Below are 22,493 nucleotides of genomic sequence, written 5' to 3'. Positions count from 1 at the left end.
TCTGGTTTTCTTTATGCTTGGTTTTCTGGGTTCATTCCTTTATTCCGTTCCTGGAATTCCCAGTCTCCTGGATTCATTTATATGTTGTTTTTTTTTAAACATTCTTTATTTGTTGTTTTTCAATAAAATAAAGTCAATGGGGTACAGAAAAGAAAATGGGTAGGGGGGCACAATAAGTTTGATACAGACAAGCAGTATTTTTATTGCTTTTTGTTGTCCTAGGGCTTTTGCATAGAAGCCATTGTTACGTGGTGTGTTCCTATTCCCCGCTTTTGGTTGGGTATCAGCTGTGCGTTTTGGAAAGGTTCGGGGACCTCGCTTTTGGTCTCTTTTGTTTCTTTATAGTTCGTCTGTTCAAACATGTATTGATGCCTACGGTAACTGGGTGTGGGTTGTTAGGTCTCGCAGCTGTGGTCGGTTTTGTGTGGGATGGGTTTCCCTTTTTCTGGTAGTTTTTGGTTATGTTGCTGCATGGTTATGGTTCATGTGGGTAAGGGTAATCGGTTGAGAGGGATTGAGAACCTATGTACAGGGGTTAGAGTACCATGGTGGGGTTCGGTTTTGAGAAGCTAATATCTACCCAATGGTTGGGGTTGTGCAACGTATGTTGAGTGTTGGTGTTGTGGTACGTTGGTTGTACTTTCCGTTTGGCGGGCCAGGGTGGTAAAGTGGTGGTCGTCTGTGGGCCCTCGTTGTAGGTGGGGTTCGGATAGCCAGGGGTCCCATATTTTATGGAATTGTTTGGAGGTTTCATGTATTATGGCTGAGATCCTATCCATGTTTACTGCTTACCTGGTTTTGAGTATGATTGTTTGTAGTGTAGGGGCGTTTGGGGTGCCCCATAATTCAGCTATTGCCCGTCTTGTTGCTAGGGCTATCCTGTTTGTCATTTTGTTTTGGGCTCTGGACAGGTCCTCTCGTGGTCTAGAGAGGAGCCATGTCCAGGGGTCTAGTGGCACGGTGATTTGAAGGAGTTTTGAGACTAGGGAAGCCACTTCTGCCCATAGTGGAGCCAGTTTTGGGCAATGCCACCATGCATGAATGTATGTGCCCCTCTGTCCGCAGTTTTTCCAGCAGAGGTCCAAGTCTGCCCTGCCCATGTGGTCTAGCCGTACCGGGGTTAGGTACCATCGGAGAAATGTTTTGTATGCCTGCTCCTTATGGATATGGAGGCTGTTGCCTCCCAAATGTCTTGCCAGTCGGTGGGTTCGTCTGGGGGCCCTTATATGTTTGTTTTATGTTGCCACACCCTTTCCTTTTCCATTAATCCTTTTGTTTCAGTTGGTTCCTGCAGGCAGTTGTTCCAAGTCCTCTGCCCCTTTCTTGCAGGTAAGTACTTTTCTCCTAGTTCCTGGGATCCGCAGAAGCTGCATCAGGGCCCTGGTATGTGGCCGCACAAGCACTGGTGCTCAACACCAGGGGGCGTGTGGTTACCCTGCACTAGGCCCTGATAATCCATTTCCACACAGTGACTCCTAATATCAAGATCAGGCATACTGGGTCCTGGTCACCGGACCGCCACCCCTGACAGTATTGCCGTAGGCCCTTTTGGAGTTTGTGGAATGGATTCTGCAGCTTTCCTGATTTGCCCTGTATGTATCCTGTCCTGCCTGGATTATGCTGCATACAAGAGTTCCTGTATCTGGACCAGTCTGCTGGAGATGACTTCCTCATTCCTGTTCAGACTGTCTGATTTCTGTCTTGGAGGAGGTCTATCTGCTAAGCAGTTCGGTGGTCTCTGCAGGTGTCCTCTTGTGATGCTTGGTTCCTGGTTCCGGTTCTGATTCACGTTTTGTGGCAGTACTCCTGTTCTGGAGTGGATCTTCATTCGTGGCTGATGGTTCTTTTGCAGGAGACCTCCGGCGGGGGATCCTTGCCTCCAGGAAGTAAAGAGGACTTTGTTGCAGGATCCTTGCTCTTTTCCTGGTCTCTGCTGGAGAGCTGCTAGTGGCGCCCGGTGGTTTCTCCTTAAGAGGGGAGTTATGTCACATCCTGCTCTGTTCTGGTATCCAGTACTCTTTTTACAATTCTTGTTTACTTTTTCTTGGTTTTTCTGGTTTTCTATTCCATGTCTGGTTTTCTTAATGCTTGTTTTTCTGGGTTCATTCCTTTATTCCGTTCCTGGAATTCCCAGTCTCCTAGATTCCTTTATATGTTTGTTTTATGTTGCCACACCCTTTCCTTTTCCATTTGCACACAGTGCTCCTACTATCAAGATCAGGCATACTGGGTCCCGGTCGCCGGACTGCCACCCCTGACACCAACTCGGCGTCCTTAGTGTCCTCACAGGACAATGAATGTGTCTGTGTCATTAAAACCAAGACTGGCCCTTCATGGCCCCAACCCCTCGCCGTGGTCCTTGTCAAAGGGGGAAAACAAAGTGAAGATGGCAGAGGCTCAGCGACAGGTACCCATTGAGGGGTTACGTCACCAACCCCAGGTAGAGAAGCAGAAAATACAGACTTTAAGACTTTATTTAAAGCTTTCTGTGAAGCTGGGGAAGAAATTGATGGGTACCTGCTGGATTTCAAGAGACAGTGCACACTACACCAGGTACCCCTCAGCAACTGAGTGCCCATTCTGGCTGGCAAGCTGCCCAGGAAAGAGGTGGATGCATTCTGGGCTGTCCCTGATGAGGTAAAGGAAGCTCAGCTAGCCTGTTATGCAGTGACCCCTGAGGCCTACCAGCAAAGATTTCAGGAGCTTTAGTAGACAGAGAGATACTCCTTCATGGAATGGTCCTGCTGGCTACACCAAGCAGCCATGTACTGGGTTAACAGGGTACCTGGCGACAACGGTGGAAGATGTAATACTACTGGAGCAGTTATATACAGCAGTATCTCCAGAGTATGCGCCAGAGCAAGAATGGGTAAGAAACAGACGACCCCTTACCCTACCTGAAGCAGTCCATCTGGCAGACGAGTATGCCAATGCCAGATGGCTGCATCAGCAGACACAACACATTGAAGCCTGGGCATGCTTGCAAATACAACTAACAGATGGTTAGTCTCCAGTTCATTCAGTGTCCAGCTCTGGTACAGATGTCTGCTCCTGCTAAGACCTGTCCACGGTGTTTAAGTGCAAACAGGTCGGATATCTGAGCAATAACTGCCCCCTGGAACCACCTCGCAATACCTGGATGTGTCCTGTTCCCCCAGCACCCCAAGCGGCAGCCCTCTGTGTGGATTACAACATGTCTAGAGCATCAGAAAGATAGGACCTTGAGACCAAAGAAACCTGGGGTATACTCCATGAAGCAGCATTCACAGATAACCACCAGCATCACTCTCAACTGGTGCTGGTGAATGGCTAGATCGCAAAGGGACCCGAAAGACACCGGCACTAAGTTGACCCTAGTACAGCAGCATCTGGTCGGAGGCACCAAGAGGCTTGGGAAATTAGTGGTCCTCCAGGTAGCTAAGTATCATCTATCCACCACTAGAGTACACCTAGAATGGTGAGCAGGATTCAGCACAGTGCATGTGAGAGTTATGAAGGCTGAGATCTTAGTAAGGAACTATCTTGGCCCCCTGACCTCAGCCTGGTATCCAGTACTCTGGTATCCAGTACTCCCACCAGCAGAAATCCACCCAGTGACTATGTGACTCCAGGCTCGAACTGCAGAGGCCGGAACACACTCGGAGGTGCTTGTCACCCCCAGACAAATGGTCAATGGGATGCTGAAGCAGATGCTGCCAATGTTTACCACCACTTGCAGAGACTGGGAGGGGTTCCTGCCTCTCCTCCTGTTTGCATATAGAGAGTTGCCACAGGAATCCATGGGTTCTCCTCATTTGAGTTGCTGTATGGGAGGTGGGTGCAAGGCCCCCTGGATCTCATACAGGAAAATTGGGAGGGGGAAGCCGATGTGGACAGAACCCAGATTGTACCCTATGTGGTGGAGCTCAGGGACCGTATGGAGTAAGTCCTCTGGACAGTCAGGGAGAATCTCCAGGTGGGTCAGAAGCAGCAGCAAATGTGGTAAAACTGGAGTGCCAGGACCCATAGCCTTCAAGTCTGGATTTAATATCCATCCAGCATGACAAGTTAAAACCGTCCTGGCAAGGGCTCTACAATTTGGTGGAGCAGCTAAGCGACCATGGTGGAATAGCTAGCCAATGAGATGATCCCGGGCACCTTTCATGTCAATATGTTAAAGGAGTACAGGGAAAGGGAGGATGAAGTGGCCACTGTATGCATTCCCACTTCGGATGATTTAGAGCAGGGGCCCCCAACCCCCAGGCTGCGGACCGGCGACGGACCTCAAGAATGTATTGCCGGTCCGCGAAAGCTTTCACCCTACTATACCGTTGGGTGAATGCTTTTGCGTACTGGCAATAAATTGCCTTGAGATATTTCCCCGGTGCTATGATCTTATGAGGGATGGAGGGAGAGAGGACCCGGGGGAGCTCTAACCTGCAGCTCTGCTGGGTTCTCCGCTCGCGAGCTCGGAGCATTGCCGCTCCGAATCTTGCGAGAGTGAAATCTAGCAGCTCCTGAGGCTTCAAGAGTTCACTCTCACCACTGAGACCACCAGAGACTGCAGGAGATGCCCCCCTCCCAGATAAAAGTAAGAAGGGAGGGTGGATATCAAAATAACTTTTTTTTTAATTCAAAAAATATATAGATATTTACTAATCTACCCTCCAACCACACAGACCCACAATCATTCTCCCCTATACACACACACTGACCCCCCACACACTGCCTGCATACACACACACACTGCCCCATACACATATACACCATACACTGCCCCCCCCATGCACACACACTGCCCCCCCATGCACACACACTGCCCCCCATACTCACACACACTGCCCCCCCCCCCATACTCACACACACTGCCCCCTCACACACACACTGCATCCCTCACACATAACATTGGGTTCTATTTCTGGCTGATGCCGGTCCGCAAAATATTTCTCCTTTTTTTTGCCAGTCCCCGGGTGCTAAAAGGTTGGAGAACACTGATTTAGAGAACTTGCCCCTACCCTACTCTAGGAAGTAAAGGCTCAGGAAGGGTCTATAGACCAAGTGCAACTAGAGTAAGGGTTAATTTACTGTGAAAGGGAGCAGGTAAAAACTTCCCTTAGCAGCTTTCTCTCAGGCACCCATGTACACCTGGCTAGCGGTTCACAGGGTAGAGATCCCAGGACAATCCCGTTGAGACAACCTCCTTACTGCATCCCTGAGGTAGTCTGGGAAGGGATGCAGGGAGTGATAGAACCCCTTGCAATCAATGGGTACTGTCACCGAAGCAGGATGTAACTAACCACTTCTGTGTCAACTACAGGTGACTGAATGACAAAACTGTACTCAATGCCCTACTCAATGCCCTGGGTGAATGAACTATTAGACCATATTGCCATATCTGACCACTATCGATCTATGTAAGGGGTGCTGGCAGATTTCCCTGGCTGAGAAAGTTGTCCCCAAGTCTGCCTTCGTCACCCCATTTTGCCTGTACCAGTTTCAGGTCATGCCATTCGGGATGAAGAATGGCCCGGCTGCCTTCCAGCGTATGGTGGACGGCCTCCTCGATGGCTTGTGCATAACTGGAGGACTTTAGGGACTCTAGGTCTGTAGGTAACACCTGAGACACATAGGGACCGTCCTAGACAAGATCAAGGCAGCCGGGTTAACTTTGAAGCCAGACAAGTGTCATGTTGGTATGGCTGAGGTACAACACCTGAGACACTGGGTTGGGTGTGGGAAGCAGCAGCCAGAGTCAGCAAAGATTGAAGCCATTGCTAATTGGACCACCCCCTGTACAAAGATACAGGTCATGGCTTTCTTGGGGAGAGCCAGCAACTACTGACACTCTGTCCCAGATTATAGTGCCATAGCCAAGCCCCTGACAGACCTGACCAGAAAGAACCTTCCCAGGCAGGTACTGTGGTCTTCCAAGTGTGAGAAGACTTTCCAGTCCCACAAGACTGCATTGATCGATGCCCCAATCTTGGCTGCTCTAGCTCCTAACATTCATTTCATTGTCCATTGGATTGGGGTCTGTTCTGGGTTAGGTCCAGGAAGATGGAGGAGAACATCTTGTTGCCTACATTGACAGGAATTTCCTACCCCAAAATGACAGCTATGGGCACTGAATAAGCTCCATCTCTACCTCTCATTCACTATTATCACCGACCACAACATAGGTATTGCTAAACCGGATTGTCAGGGACATTGCACGATTGCTGTGGTGAAGCCTGGTCCTGCAACCGTACAATTATACTATCCACTACAGACCCAGTAAACTGAATGGAAATGCCGAGCTTGTGACTCGAGACCTGAAAGGGTCAAGCTATGTCTACTGGAGAAAAGAACAAGGGGGAAGTAGTGTGACAGACCTCCTCCTCACCTAGGACTGGTACATGTCTTCCAACTTCCATCTCCCTCCCAAAAGGACTATCTAATTCACCAGTACAACTACATTAAGCATTAGTTATCCCTCCAACCTGTGTCTCCCAGCCGAGTGCCTCTTTCCCATGGCCAAGGAGCATTTGCAGGCTGGCCAGGAACCCGCAGAGGCACGGTGCAGCTGAATGGGAGCAACCCTCAAATCCTCTGGACCACCTGATAAAACTTTGACAAGGGTGCTCTCTGTCCCATACCCCCCTAGAAGAGCACTTTTTGGAGGTGGTGAGCCATCAAAAAACACCAAGGACTTGAGGGAGCTCCATGTGGTGACCATCATTTAAAATGACCGGAATTTCTACCAAGTGCTCTTGAGCCAGACTGGAGAATGGGCGCAGCCCACTCAAAACTTCAACTTCCACCAAATTCCAGCTAGCCACTGATACCGGAGAAACTGACGGAAGCCAAGCACAGAGAGATGGACACAGGTTTCTTCAGGAAGGAAGAGATTCTTTATTCGATTCACCGAACGGGACTCAGAGGGACTAATGTCACCAAAATACAACAAGATCTGAGCCCCAGACAATAGTGTAGGTTCCTTATATAGGCATGTAACTCCTCCCATAATAAGCTCCACCCACACATTCTCTTACCCAATCAATCGAACAAGAACTAACTTCCTGTTTGACCGCATGGCTTGCCCAGCACAATGGAGGAGGGGAATACTACATACGGTATTCTCGCACATGCTCCGTACACTACTGATCGTATCTTTGCCACGTGCAACCAACCGACCGATACACCAGTATATGCACGTACACATGCCACGTGGTAATCTCGGCCTACTAAATTTATTTTTACCGAGATTCCACCACATTCCCCCCTTTGATGCCTCTGATATTTTCACAATTACGGAGGCATCACTTAACCATAGTTTGCATATACCTCAAGTTGCCATGAACCAGACCAGACTTTGCGACTAATGACATGAATCCCTCAACATTCCTCTTCCTGCACTGGTTCTGCCTGATTTAGAGCCTCATATCTATATATGGCCATTATCTGTGCAACAGCCTTTCTCTCTGCTATATTTTCTATAATGCCCTGCACAGACCTAACTACCAAAGGAACAAGACATGGTAGAAGAAGACACAGCATTAAGATTAGCATGACTCCACATACCAATACCTTAAGTCCTCCAAACTGCTCATACCAATTACCAAACCAACTACTTGGATTATAACCTTTCCATACCTGGGTAGGCACATGCGCTAGTTTAACCATATGACTAGTAAGCTCAGCTATTGCTTGCCCTTCATCATCTATTTGAAGACAGCAATTGCTTAGGTTAAACTTCCCACATACACCTCCCTCTACTGCCAATAGGTAATCCAAAGCTAATCTATTTTGGTAAACGGATGTCCTCATCCTAGTATTATGTTTCGCTAGGAGATTGAGCGCTTGCGATGTCTCATTGGTAATTATCTCAACCACTGCCTGTAACCTTATAATACGGTTGAGGATGGTACTATATCCAAAAGTACCATCCTCTGCCCATGTAGCTGGCCCATAATAATCTATAATACGCTGGGGAGGCCATTCATTATCTTCCCGGGTACCTATCTCTAGGGGGCCCCTTTTGTTCCTATGATTCACATCATACACTTTAACTCCCAAAGTCTCTCCTGTTTCAATAGGCAACAAGAAGAAGGATGGTTTGAGCATACCTAACACACATGCCCCTTCCCAGTCCTGTGGTAACTCTGAATAGGCCTTCTTACCACAGATCCAGTACAAATTTGCTGGGGCTTTCCAACTAGATGTGATAGATAGATCAAACCACACGTCCTTTAAATTGGCATAACTTGCAAACGGGTTAGGTGGTTCTGAGACATTTGAAGCCGACCACCAGGTTGTATTCTTTGTATTATCATCATAAGCTTTTTGCCCTAGACAAGTTAATTCTCCTACAGATGTATTAAACATTATTCCTTTCCTTGCTATGCAAACATAACCTATGATGGAGGTCTTTAATCGCCACTCAGATTTACCTCTAACACTGATTTGATAATCGGCTTGAGAAGATATTATTTGTTCAATTGTCTCAGAACCAGAATACATTACCTCCTTTGCTTCCCAGGGCCATTGGTCTCCCATGTTAGTACCTCCACACACATAGCAGTTGGTCACATTAAGACTACTAGCAATACTTTCAGCTAAATCTATAAACAGGTTTTTAGCATTATGGGGGATCTTATTTTCTACACTCATCTCTTCATAAAAAGAATGGAAAACCTGATGAGTTTGGGATGCTACGGTATCGGTCTCTATCCCTATAAATAATATTGTCCCAGGATCCAAACCTGTCCCATATATCTGAAACCCAAATAAGTTTCCGAACCTATCTATGAATTGTTCAGGATTATTGATAAGTATATGGACTGGGTTACATTCCATAGACTTACAATATGGTTTGGTAGGCAACTCAGTAACAATCATATCCTTATCTACTGTCTGTCCCCAAGTTGCCCACCCCACACAAGACCAATATGGGCAATAATTATAATCCTTATCTGGGCACTTTGGACTTACATACTTGTTTTTACTACTGGGACAAATATACTTATCGTTAGACCCATACGTTCTCTCCCATTTAAGATCCCCGCATACTTTCCACGGTTTTCTACCACTTGATATCGCCTTACATGCATCAAATAGCAGGACACCCAAAGAATGTACGGTTTCTAATACTGTTTTGTTTATTAGGGTACCCTGTGGGTCTCCATTCCGGAGGTTCAACCAAATTGTACGGCTGGACCATTATCCGATCCTATAGAACATGGTAGTCCATATCGGGGTATTATTTCTCACAACAGGAATCGTTTTGTTTATTAGGGTCCCCTGTGGGTCTCCATTCCGGAGGGTCAACCAAATTGTACGGGGTTGATACTCTGGATTGAAGCACTTAGGTTCTCCTACTCCTAAATGGCATACACTATACTCTATACCTAAGTATTTACACTCATATTGTGAATGCCAAATAAGGGTCTGGGAAATATGATTAGCTATGAACAGGGGGATAAATATTCACAGGTAACCTTGTACCCATTTCTGTACCTCCTCCATAGTTTTACCCAACTCTACAACCTGCTGCCGGGTAATTCCTTCACCCAACTGACTCAAATCCCCCCTTAAGTTACCAAGTACGGGAGGTGGACGCCCATACATGATTTCAAAAGGTGAGAGACCCATCCTTCGGGTAGGTGTACTACGAATACGCAACAGAGCTATGGGCAAAAGAACATTCCACTTAGGCTGAGTCTCTTGACACATCTTTGCCAATTGGTTCTTAATAGTTCTGTTCATCCTTTCTACTTTACCAGAGCTTTGAGGTCTATATGCTGTATGAAGCTTCCACTTAATACCAAGCATATGAGTCAGTTGTTGTAGGCAATGGTGAACAAAGGCTGGACCATTATCCGATCCTATAGAACATGGTAGTCCATATCGGGGTATTATTTCTCGCAACAGGAATCGTTTTGTTTATTAGGGTCCCCTGTGGGTCTCCATTCCGGAGGGTCAACCAAATTGTACGGGGTTGATACTCTGGATTGAAGCACTTAGGTTCTCCTACTCCTAAATGGCATGCACTATACTCTATACCTAAGTATTTACACCTAGATACATATCCTTTACACTCATATTGTGAATGCCAAATAAGGGTCTGGGAAATATGATTACCTGTTATAGTAGTCTTAATGCAAACCTCACAGCTAGGTGTGTCGGTACCTCTACCTTCCTGAATAATTAAAATCACAAAAATATACATTATCAAAAGCATTTCTTTCGATGTTTTCATCCTCAGTCTTCGTCCGTGCGATGGCACCTCAGCTTCCAGGATGTAAGGGCTGCAAGGAATGGAGTTCTGCAGGTCCTCTCTTCCCTTCACAGAGGTCCCTTCAAGACACCCTGGCTATGACACGTGGGTAAGTGGTCAGGCTTTATTATGGCCGTCAAAACACTCACTTCTGATCTCTTTAAACACACTTGAAATCCCGATATCTCCTCGTCACTCCGACTGAGTCGTGCGCTTTAACCGGATCTTGCAGGGATTCTCCGGATCTGTTGTAGCTTGCCAAGAATCTACTGCTGCTGGTTTAACCATGGAGTGATGAATCCACGGAGTCACTTCAGCCACCTTTATTGCTGTAGGGGTAGACAAAAGAACAACATAAGGACCCCTCCACTTAGGCCCTAATGGTATACTGTTCCACTCTTTAATCCATACTTGATCTCCTGGATGATAGCTATGAACAGGGGGATAAATATTCACAGGTAACCTTGTACCAATTTCTGTACCTCCTCCATAGTTTTACCCAACTCTACAACCTGCTGCCGGGTAATTCCTTCACCCAACTGACTCAAATCCCCCCTTAAGTTACCAAGTACGGGAGGTGGACGCCCATACATGATTTCAAAAGGTGAGAGACCCATCCTTCGGGTAGGTGTACTACGAATACGCAACAGAGCTATGGGCAAAAGAACATTCCACTTAGGCTGAGTCTCTTGACACATCTTTGCCAATTGGTTCTTAATAGTTCTGTTCATCCTTTCTACTTTACCAGAGCTCTGAGGTCTATATGCTGTGTGAAGCTTCCACTTAATACCAAGCATATGAGTCAGTTGTTGTAGGCAATGGTGAACAAAGGCTGGACCATTATCCGATCCTATAGAACATGGTAGTCCATATCGGGGTATTATTTCTCGCAACAGGAATCGTACAACTTCTCCTGCTTTCTCTGTACGAGTAGGACATGCTTCTACCCAACCTGAATAGGTACACACAACTACTAGTAGGTAGCGATGTCCACCGGATTTAGGCATTACAGTATAGTCTATTTGAAGATCGGACATAGGGAGTCCCCCCATATACTGGACTCCCGGTGGTTTCACTGGTCCCTGCCTTGCATTATTCTTGGCACATATCACACATCTTCGTACAATGGCTTGAGTCAAGTTGGACAATCTTGATATATAGAAATGTTTCCTGAGAGATTCTTCCATACTATCTCTTCCAGAATGTGTCCCGTTGTGAAAGTTCTGGACAATTTCTACAGCTAGTGATGCTGGAATAACTATTCTTCCATCTTCTAACTGATACCATTTGTTGTCCAGGTATTTCCCAGTTTCAGTCTTTAACCACTCTTCTTCTTGAGCTGTATAAACTGGAGTCCATTGAGACAGTGGAGTCGGTATAAGAGCAGCTATATGTTCCACATACTCCTGTCTTCCTGATTCAGCGGCACGCTTAGCTGCATTATCTGCCATCCGATTTCCTTTGGTTACGTCACCATCACCTTTCAGATGCGCCCGACAATGTATAATACCAACTTCTTTCGGTTCCCATACGGCTTCCAGTAGTTGCAATATTTCAGCTGCGTACTTGATTTCTTTACCCTCTGAGTTCAATAATCCTCTTTCTTTATACAGAGCTCCGTGGGCATGAGTGGTTAAAAACGCATACTTGGAGTCCGTGTAGATGTTCACTCTTAAACCGTCAGCCAATTGTAACGCTCGTGTGAGTGCAATTAGTTCTGCCTTCTGTGCCGATGTTCCTTTTGACAATGGCCGAGCTTCTATCACCTTGTCTATGGTTGTTACTGCATATCCTGCATAGCGAATCCCTTCTTTCACATAACTACTGCCGTCCGTATAGTACTGGACATCAGGGTTCTGGATGGGAAAGTCACGAAGATCTGGTCTACTTGAAAATACTTCATCCATCACCTCCAGGCAATCATGTTGACTCTCAGTAGGTTGTGGCAAAAGGGTAGCTGGATTTAAGGTGTTAACAGTCTCTAAATGCACTCTTGGGTTTTCACACAACATAGCTTGATACTTAGTCATGCGGCTGTTACTAAACCAATGATTGCCTTTATAGTCTAGCAACGTTTGTACTGCGTGCGGGACTCGCACATAGAGTTCTTGACCCAGAGTGAGTTTATCAGCTTCGGCTACCAGCAGGGCGGCGGCAGCTACGGCTCTTAGACAAGGTGGAAGACCACTGGCCACTGCATCCAGTTGTTTTGACATATATGCAACAGGTCTTTGCCATGATCCCAAGTACTGTGTCAATACTCCCACAGCTATTTTTCTTTGCTCGTGTACATATAAGTAGAATGGACGTGTATGATCAGGTATACCTAATGCTGGGGCACTCATCAAAGCCTTCTTCACATCTTCAAATGCCTTTTGCTGTTTAGGGGTCCACAGGAAGGGATCGTGTTCTGTACCTTTTATAGCTGCGTAAAGAGGTTTCGCCAATATCGCATAACTGGGAATCCATATCCTACAGAAGCCTGCTGCCCCCAAGAATTCCCGCACTTGTCTTCTATTCTTGGGTATTGGTATTTGGCATACAGCTTCTTTTCTCTCTGGCCCCATTATTCTTTGACCTTCAGAGATATGGAATCCCAGATACTTGACAGTCGGCTGACACAACTGAGCTTTCTTCCTGGACACCTTGTATCCTGCCTTCCAGAGAATGTGTAGTAGATCATGTGTTGATTGCTGACATATTTCTCTTGTAACTGCCGCTATCAACAAATCATCTACATATTGCAGTAGTACACACTCTCCTGGGATGGACTTGAAATCCAGTAAGTCTTGACTTAAAGCTGATCCAAATAGGGTAGGTGAATCTTTAAGCCCTTGGGGCAGTCTTGTCCAAGTCATCTGGCATTTCGAGCCCGTTACAGCATTTTCCCATTGGAATGCGAAGATACACTGGCTTTCCGCAGCAATTCGAAGGCAAAAGAAGGCATCTTTGAGATCTAAGACAGTGAAATAGGTAGCCCCGCCCGCAATTAAAGCAAGCAGGTTATATGGATTGGGCACAACTGGGTGTATACTTACGACCGCATCATTGACTGCTCTCAAGTCCTGCACAGGGCGATACTCATCTGTACTGGGCTTTTGAACAGGCAACAATGGGGTGTTCCAGGGGGAAGTACAGAATTTTAAGATACCATACCGTATGAACTTATCCAAATATGATTGTATGTTCTTCTTGGCCTTTTGTGGGATGTGGTATTGTCTTAAGCTCACTGGATAAACCCCAAGTTTCAGTTCGATTCGAATTGGTGGAATATTGCGAGCAAGTCCTGGTGGGTTGTTCTCTGCCCACACTCCTGGTATATTGAACAAGGATTCATCACTCTTAGGGTTTTGGCTAGTCAACACTGTATAAAGTCGCCACTCTTCTTCCTTTGGTACAGATATTGTCATTATACCTGAAGGTCCGTTGAACTTTAAAGATGTTGTTCCATTAGGTAGAAACGTTATCTGTGCTTGTAATTTTGACAACAAATCACGTCCTAGCAGTTGGACTGGACATTCAGGCATATAAAGGAATTGATGTTTCACTACGTGGCCTCCCAATGTACAGAGTCGACTTTTAAGAACCGGTTTAGCAGCACTCCTTCCAGTTGCTCCTATTACGGTGATGGTTCTTCCAGACGGAGGAGCAACTAGGTCAGTCACCACCGAATGTTCAGCACCAGTATCGATCATGAACACACTCCTTTTTCCCCCTATTGATACATTGACCATAGGCTCCACTCGGCCAAGGGGGATGGAGCCCGGTTGGTATCAATAGTCCTCCATGACCATGTCAGCCAATCCTACAAAGTCCCTATCTTCTCTATCGCGGGATCTCTGCGCTGCTGGATAGTACCTATCTTCTCTAACATTTCCTCTATTGCTACCATTATTCCCTCCAGGACCTCCTCTACCTCTCGCTCTGCCTCTATAATTACCATATCCTGCCCTAGGTCTGTCTCTCTCATACTGTTCCCTTCGCGGACACTCACTTCTCCAATGCCCTTCTTCCCTATAGTACGCGCACTGATTCCTACTCAGGGGTTCCCCATCCAACTTACTCTCGCCTTTATCTGCTCCCCTATACACCTCCTTTTCCCTTCTATCTACGCCTGCGATAGCTACCGCTAGCATATCTGCCTTTCTACGCATCTTGCGCTCTTCCTCTTTCTTTGTCTCTGTTTCCCTGTTCATATATACTTTATTCGCTACCTCCATTAGTTGGGTTATAGACATCCCTACAAACCCTTCTAACTTCTGTAGCTTGCGCTTTATATCTCCGTAGGCTTGGCTGACAAAGGCAGAGTTAACCATCCGGGAATTCTCAGGAGCCTCCGGATTAAAGGGGGTATACAAACGGTATGCCTCCAATAATCGGTCATAAAAGACACTGGGCGATTCATCACATTTCTGTAATACCTCAGCCGTCTTAGACATGTTAATCGCCTTCTTTCCTCCAGCTTTCATGCCAGCAATAATAGCGTCTCTGTAAGCTTTTAAATGGACCATGTCTGCGCCATTGACATTCCAATTTGGATCGGTGTTTGGATAATGTGCTGCGGCCCATGCTGCTGGGTTGGCCTGATTTTGTGTACGGGCCTCTTCTTCCAGCGCTTTAATTGCTGCTTGATTTATCCTAGTCCTTTCCTCATTATTAAACAATGTCATTAATAATTGCTGGCAATCAGCCCAAGTGGGATTGTGTGTCTGGACTATTGAGGTAAACAAATCCGTCATGGCTTGAGGCTTTTCAGTGTAAGAGGAGTTATGGGTCTTCCAATTAAAGAGATCGGTGGTTGTGAAAGGGACATAGACGTAGACTGGATCAGCATATTGTATCTGGCCGTCATCGTTAATGTGTGTCGGGCCAGGAGTCAATTGAAGAGGCATTTGATAATGTTGGGGTTGGAGGGTACTGGTCAGTTGTCGGGTTAGTATGGGGCTTCGTAGAGATGCGTCCGTTAGGGGTTCCGGTCGAGGGGTAGTAAGACAAGGGGATGGGGAAGCTTTACTAAGGGGAAGGTTGGTGAGTAGAATATTCCGGGCCGGGCTAGGAAGAGCCTGACCGGAAACTAGATATGGCGCCAAATCTGGGTATGTGGAGTTAACGGAGGTAGGTACCGGAAGGGGAGGGTTTGAAACAAGGGGGCTGGACTCCGAGCTAGAAGAGGGAGTAGGTGGGGACAACGGGGCACGGGGAGGAGCGTTTCCAACAGCACCTCCTCTTCCTCTTCCGGTGGAGGAGGAGTAAGGGGGCGGCATGGGGATCTCAGACTCAGGAGGCGTGTCCAAAATGGGCATAATTACGGCCTTAGTGGACAAGCGAGTCCTGGCCACCATGAGGCGACATTGTTCCTCGTGGCATACTCGGATCCATTTTGGCGAGTCATTTACGGCCTGCCTCCAACGGCCTGCCTTCAATATATGGAAACTGGCCGTAAAGTTCAGGCCTACCTGATACAGCCACGTGTACACGCTGTACCAGATTAGGATCCAAACTGCCACGTGGCGGCCATGCGGCAACCAAAGTAGGCCATTCCCTACTACACAAAGTATTCAGGCGTGCTGCAGACATCTTTACCCCAAAATCACATACTGTATATCCATTTTTAAAGTTTTTTATCATACATCCTAAGGGATCCAAAATCTTCGAATCTGACGCGCCCATACTTAACAATGGAGCGTCGTTTCCAACAGAAACTATACAAACACTCTACCAACGGTCACACCCGTTCCCTCGGCAACAGCACCACGTGGTACAGTTACTAAGTGAAACGCACACAACAAAACACTCAGGGAATTCCCGTACACACACAGCTGTTACACCAGTCACTAAGTAACTAATACTGTGCCCTTTGGCGAAACTATACGGTCACCCACGCTATAATTCCCTATATCTGAATTACCCGTCTATAACATACCCCAGTAACATCGTCTTTACAAACAGTAGTTATAGTATGGTTAGCATAGGTTAGAATACACGTTAAAGTCACAGTACAATTAGTAGTGATTATGGTGTTAAAACATGCAACATAGACGACAATTATTAGTACTTATTTACAGTGTCAGTAATTATACATGGTTATGGTACCGTGCGCTATAATACAGTTACACACTATTCACACTCTCGCTAGACGGCAGAGCTCACGCTATCTAGCAAGATATACACGCTACTACAACAATCTTTAGCACATTTACAATTCCCAACTAATCTATTGGCCAGTACCTTGATGGACTACCTAAAACTATCTACATACGTTTTGGTTAGCCACACTGCCCAAGCACCACATATAGCGAACTAGAGGGCGGAATTTACAACAGCACCCTTTTAGTCTATTTACTCTATCAAAAATCTAGTGGGTTCCAAATTTACACGCCTTCCCACTTAGCCAAGATAGGTTGAGATCTAGCGGACCGAATTTACACAGACGCCGCTTAGTCTCACGGTCCCTCCGACCTAGCGAACAAAATATACACCCTAGAACGCTAGTCTAGACAAGACACCGGTGTCCGGCTAGGGCTATTTACACCAGAACCCCGCCTGACTCCAAACCAAAATTAAACGGGCTGACTACAGGGCGTTTAATTGAGCGGTGCGCCTTCGCTCCTTCCCTCCACTGGAGGGGGCAGATTCCAAATCACCCCTTATGGGCCTACCGCACAATCGGTATCCAATACCCCTAGTGCGTCCGCCGTCTAAAACAGCGGTCGTCTTACCTCCTCGTTCCTGAACCTGAGTTCACACTTATCGACGGGGACACCCCAGCACTTACTACGTAGAGGCCGATGATCTCCTGGACAACAGACCAGTGGCGCCGAGACGAAGGGAGGTCCACGCAGAAGTTCAGGGGTGCAGCCGTAGAGAACGTGGGCAAAGATAGACTGTCTCACGCCTCTGCTTCTCAGCTACCGTTGAACGATGAGCTTCCCGGCCAATGCACCAAATGATACCGGAGAAACTGACGGAGGCCAAGCACAGAGAGATGGACACAGGTTTCTTCAGGAAGGAAGAGATTCTTTATCCGATTCACCGAACGGGACTCAGAGGGACTAATGTCACCAAAATACAACAAGATCTGAGCCCCAGACAATAGTGTAGGTTCCTTATATAGGCATGTAACTCCTCCCATAATAAGCTCCACCCACACATTCTCTTACCCAATCAATCGAACAAGAACTAACTTCCTGTTTGACCGCATGGCTTGCCCAGCACAATGGAGGAGGGGAATACTACATCCGGTATTCTCGCACATGCTCCGTACACTACTGATCGTATCTTTGCCACGTGCAACCAACCGACCGATACACCAGTATATGCACGTACACATGCCACGTGGTAATCTCGGCCTACTAAATTTATTTTTACCGAGATTCCACCACACCACCTCCAATCCAAGCACTTTTTGGGTTGATTAGGTGCTCAGATGGTACTATTGTGGGGTATAAGTTTTGTTTGTTTTTGTTAACCAGTACTAAGGTGTCTAGCTGCTAATTAAATAATCTGCTCAGGTAAAGATACCAAGGTGCCGTGGATGTTCTTCTTCACCCTTCAATAAGTCTCAGCTAGTGTTTGGGTGAGACAGAAATAAGACAGCGACAAGGAGCTTTAATCACTCTGGGCTATAAACACTCAAGGGAAAGGAGACTTGGAGAAGACAACACAGCTACTTGTGGTTATACCTACACAGATGGTTAGTGCCAATTTGAGAAGGAAAGATTTTTTTAAATTCATTTTTGAATTATAAAGCATCCTCATTATTTCTGTCACACACTACAGGCAAGAGCACAAATTATGAAGGGTAATAGAGAAGGAGCTGGATATTACTTCCCTGCAGAGGGATTTAGATTGATCAGGGGACTTTGCTGCCTCCAACCCTGATCCGTCTCCTTGGCTGAAAACATCAGAATTGACAATCTCAGCCAATCCAATACTTTCCTATGGAAATTCTGATAACTTCAGCCAAGAGCCAAACGCAGCGCTGACCAATCTGCATCTTCTTACAGAGATGCATTGAATCAATACATCTCTATGAGACACACTCAGCGTCTCCATGTAGAGCGTGGAGATACTGAACGCCAGTGCTGCTTGTTGTGCAGCACTGACATAGGAAGCACCTCTAGTGGCCATCTGAGCTACCCAGCAATTTAAACACTGCATATGTCTGCAGCAATATACTTTACTCACCAGTACAACTACATTAAGCTGTAGTTGTTCCGGTGACTATAGTGTCCCTTATTAAGTAATACCAAATATGTTTCCTTTAGGGACTGCACACATCGATCAAATAATTTATCCAAATAATATACTGGTGTTTCAGGCTCAGGGAATTGCAAACCCCCTTAGTACTTCCAAATGCAGAGTCCAGGCACACAGAAGACAACATACTGCGGTCTTTTCATTACAATGAGCACAACATGACAACGTTTCGGCTGACATGGACAGCCTTTTTCATTACTTAGGGAAAAAGGAATGCAGTATGATCAGGGCCGGTGCAAGGCAAAGATCCATTTTTCCCTAGGCAAAGATCCATTTTTCCACCCCTTCTTGTCACTTACTCACTGACAGACATACACACACACACACACACACAGACACTGACTGACTGACACACACACACTTATTGAGACATACATTCACTCACTGACAGACACACACACACACACAGACACTCACTGAAAGACAGACATATACACACTCACTGACAAATACACACACACACACACTTACTGACATACATACACTGACTCATTGACAGACCCACACAGACACTTACTGACATCATACACTAACTCACTGACAGACACACACACACACACACAGACACTTACTGACAAACATACACTCACTCACTGACAAATACACACACACACACACACACAGGCAGACACTCCCAGACAGACTCACCCAGACTGACAGTCAAACACTCACACATTCACTGACACACACACAGGCAGACACTCACTGACATTGATACACTCACTCACTGACACACACACACACACACAGGCAGACACTCATATTCCGGCTCCCGGCATCACAGATGGTGTGCGAGGGAGGAGTGAGAGGCTGCAAGAACAGCCTCCCTCACCACCTGGCTTCTCCATCCCTCTCTTCTCAGGACCTGTATTTTTTGGCAGAGCAAGCACCTGCCATCAAGGTAAGCAGGTGCCTGCTCTGCCTTACCTAGCAAAAGTTCGGGCGCCTTGAAGATCGGCCCAGCGCTGGGGGGCGGCTCAAGAGCCACTTGCCCAGCGCTGCGGCCCCAGACAGGGGCAGGCAACCCACCAGGAAACATCCTGGTGGGCGCCCTCAGCAGGACGGCACTCTAGGTGAATGCTTAGTTTGCCTAACGGTGGCGCCGGCCCTGAGTATGATGAAATCTGTGTGCCTGGACTCTCTCTCTAAATTCAGAGGGGAAATGGTAACATTATAAAAACATTTTCAGCACGAATACAAACCATTGTGTGGTAATCTATTCATAAATAGGACTATACAAGGGACACAAGATTACTAAACACACAGACTGTAAGAAAGGAGATTTAGTCTAAAGATAAAGGAGATTAAGTCTAAGCAACGGGGTCTTTACAGTAAGAACCAGAAATATAGTTACATAGGCTGAAAAGAGAAATGCATCCATCAAGTTCAGCCCGACATCTCACACCTTAAACATGTTGGTTTTTTTTTTTTTTGCAATAATGCTGACAATGCTGCCCTTTTTCCTGCATGACACACCAATTAAAAATCCCCCTGGAAGAAGATGCAAATCCTTCTAAATCATGGAAACTATTTTCAAAAGAAGATGAGAGCAGAGTGAGGAGAGCTTTTTACTGGATCAAAATGTCTCTGGTTTCTTGAAGAGAGTACTTTTCTGGAGCCCTCCAGTCAGGGCCCCCATGTCTGCCCACAAGGTCCACCAGCTATACACACATACATTTATACACACAGATGTACATACAGGACACACACACATAGTCAGATATACACATAGATACATTTATATACAACATGGGTAGTCAACCTGGTCCCTACTGCCCACTAGTGGGTGGTTTGGGATTTCAGGTGGGTGGTGGTGGGTTCTGCAGAAGACGCCCGGTGGGCCTCAATTGCCATGGACTAAGGCCAGCAGGGGAGATAATTTAATCTCCCCTGCCGGCCCATGCAGAGACAGCCTTGCTGTAAGCCCTCAAGCACCCATCACACACACTGCCACCTTCACAAACACACTGCCCTCCTCACACACACTGCCCCTTCACACACACTCCACCCCTCACACAATGCACTCTTTACACACACTGAACCCCCCCAACACACACACTGCCCCCTCACACACACACTGCACCTCAATATTCCCAAAATAAATAAAAAATGGCGCAATTTATTTTAGATAATAACTTTTAAAGTGCAAGTAACAACACCCAAAAAAGTGTTAACTTATACACCTGCAGCAGCCTATATTGAATCCTGATATAAAAATCCACAAAGACAAGTGAAATCTAATATAAAGGTGCGCAATTAAAATTTAAACCAACAGTGTGAATGTAGATTAAAAAGTCAATACATATAAGTGTCCAAATGTTTCCAACTAGAAAGGAAACAATCTTACTACCAGTGATTGTCACAAAAATACTATTATGTAGTGAAAAGTATAAAATATTCTTAAAAATCTAGAAAACATAAAAACAGAGAGAAATTATTTCACACATAAATACAATTAAAAAAAAGAAAAAAAAGTTACTTGCACTCTATGCCAAATCCCTAATAACTGGAGTGTTTTTAGTATCACCTTGATGGCCTTTCAAGTGTAAGCTCACCTGCCATGTCAAGGGAAAAACTTTTAGGTCAGTCTGACACTAACAATTTACCTTCTTTCAGCTAAAAGGTAAAATCTCTAATGAGACAGAGAGAGGTATTTTTCTAAACCCCCACACACTTATTAAAGGACCATTATAGTGCCAGGAAAACAAATTAGTTTTCCTGGCACTATAGTGCCCCGAGGGTGCCCCCACCCTCAGGGTCACCCTCCCGCCGGGCTGAAGGGGGAAAAAGGGGGTTAAACACTCACCTTTCTCCATCACCGGACTCCCTCGGCGCTGGGGACTCTCCTCCTCCTTCGGTCGTCATCGGCTGAATGCGCATGCAAGGCAAGACCTGCGGGAGCATTCAGCCAGTCCATAGGAAAGCATTTTCAATGCTTTCCTATGGACGCTGGCATCTTCTCACTGTGAAAATCATTAGTCAGGAGCTATTAACAGTTTAATTGATACGCTTTTATGAAAAAATTAGTCAGGAGTTATTAACAGTTTAATTGATATGCTTTTATGAAGAAGTGGGTTTTTAACGATTTTTTTAAGGAGTGGAGACTGGGTGAGCATTTAACGGAGGAGGGAAGCGAGTTCCACAGGAACGGAGCAGCCCTCGAGAAATCTTGAAGGCGAGCTTCAGAGGTGGGAGTACGGACAGAAGATAGATGTAAGTCTTCATCAGATCATAATTGCCTAGACGGGACATACTTGTGTATAAGGGAGGATAGATAGGTGGGAGCAGCATTATGTAGCGATTTGAAAGCAAGAACCAGAATTTTAAATTGAGCTCTATATTTTATAGGAAGCCAATGTAGGGACTGACAGAAGGGTGAGGCATGGGAGGTGCGGGCGGACAGGAAGATGAGCCTCGCTGCCGCATTCATTAAGGACTGTAATGGCGCAAGTTGGGAGCACATAAGACCACTAAGAAGCGGATTACAGTAGTCAAGGACAGTGGAATGGACCAACACCTTCGCAGTCACATCTGGCGTTAAGTAGGGGCGGATGTGCGCAATGTTTTTGAGATGGAAATGACAGGATTTGGTGATAGATTGAACATGAGGCTTGAAGGAGAGGTCAGAGAACACCTAGGCAGCGAGCCTGCGTGGTGGAGCTGATGGTAGCACCGTTGACTTGGAGGGAGACAGACACAGGAGTATCAACACTTGAGGGAGGAAAGACCAGAATTTCAGTTTTGGTCAAGTTTAGTTTAAGGAAGTGGGCAGCCATCCAGTTAGAAATAGCAGAGAGGCAGTCAGAGACACTAGTCAAGAGGGACAGGGAGAGATCAGGAGAGGCAAGGTAGATTTGCGTGTCATTTGCATAGCAATGATAATGGAGGCCAAAGAAGCTAATGAGTTTACCAAGGGAGGCAGTATAGATGGAGAACAGTAGGGGACCAAGGACTGACCCTTGGGGGACACCAACAGAGAGGAGTTGTGGAGAAGAAGCAG

This window comes from Pelobates fuscus, chromosome 3, assembly GCF_036172605.1.
Source record: "Pelobates fuscus isolate aPelFus1 chromosome 3, aPelFus1.pri, whole genome shotgun sequence".
In the NCBI taxonomy this organism is placed as follows: domain Eukaryota; kingdom Metazoa; phylum Chordata; class Amphibia; order Anura; family Pelobatidae; genus Pelobates; species Pelobates fuscus.
This window is presented reverse-complemented; position numbering follows the sequence as displayed.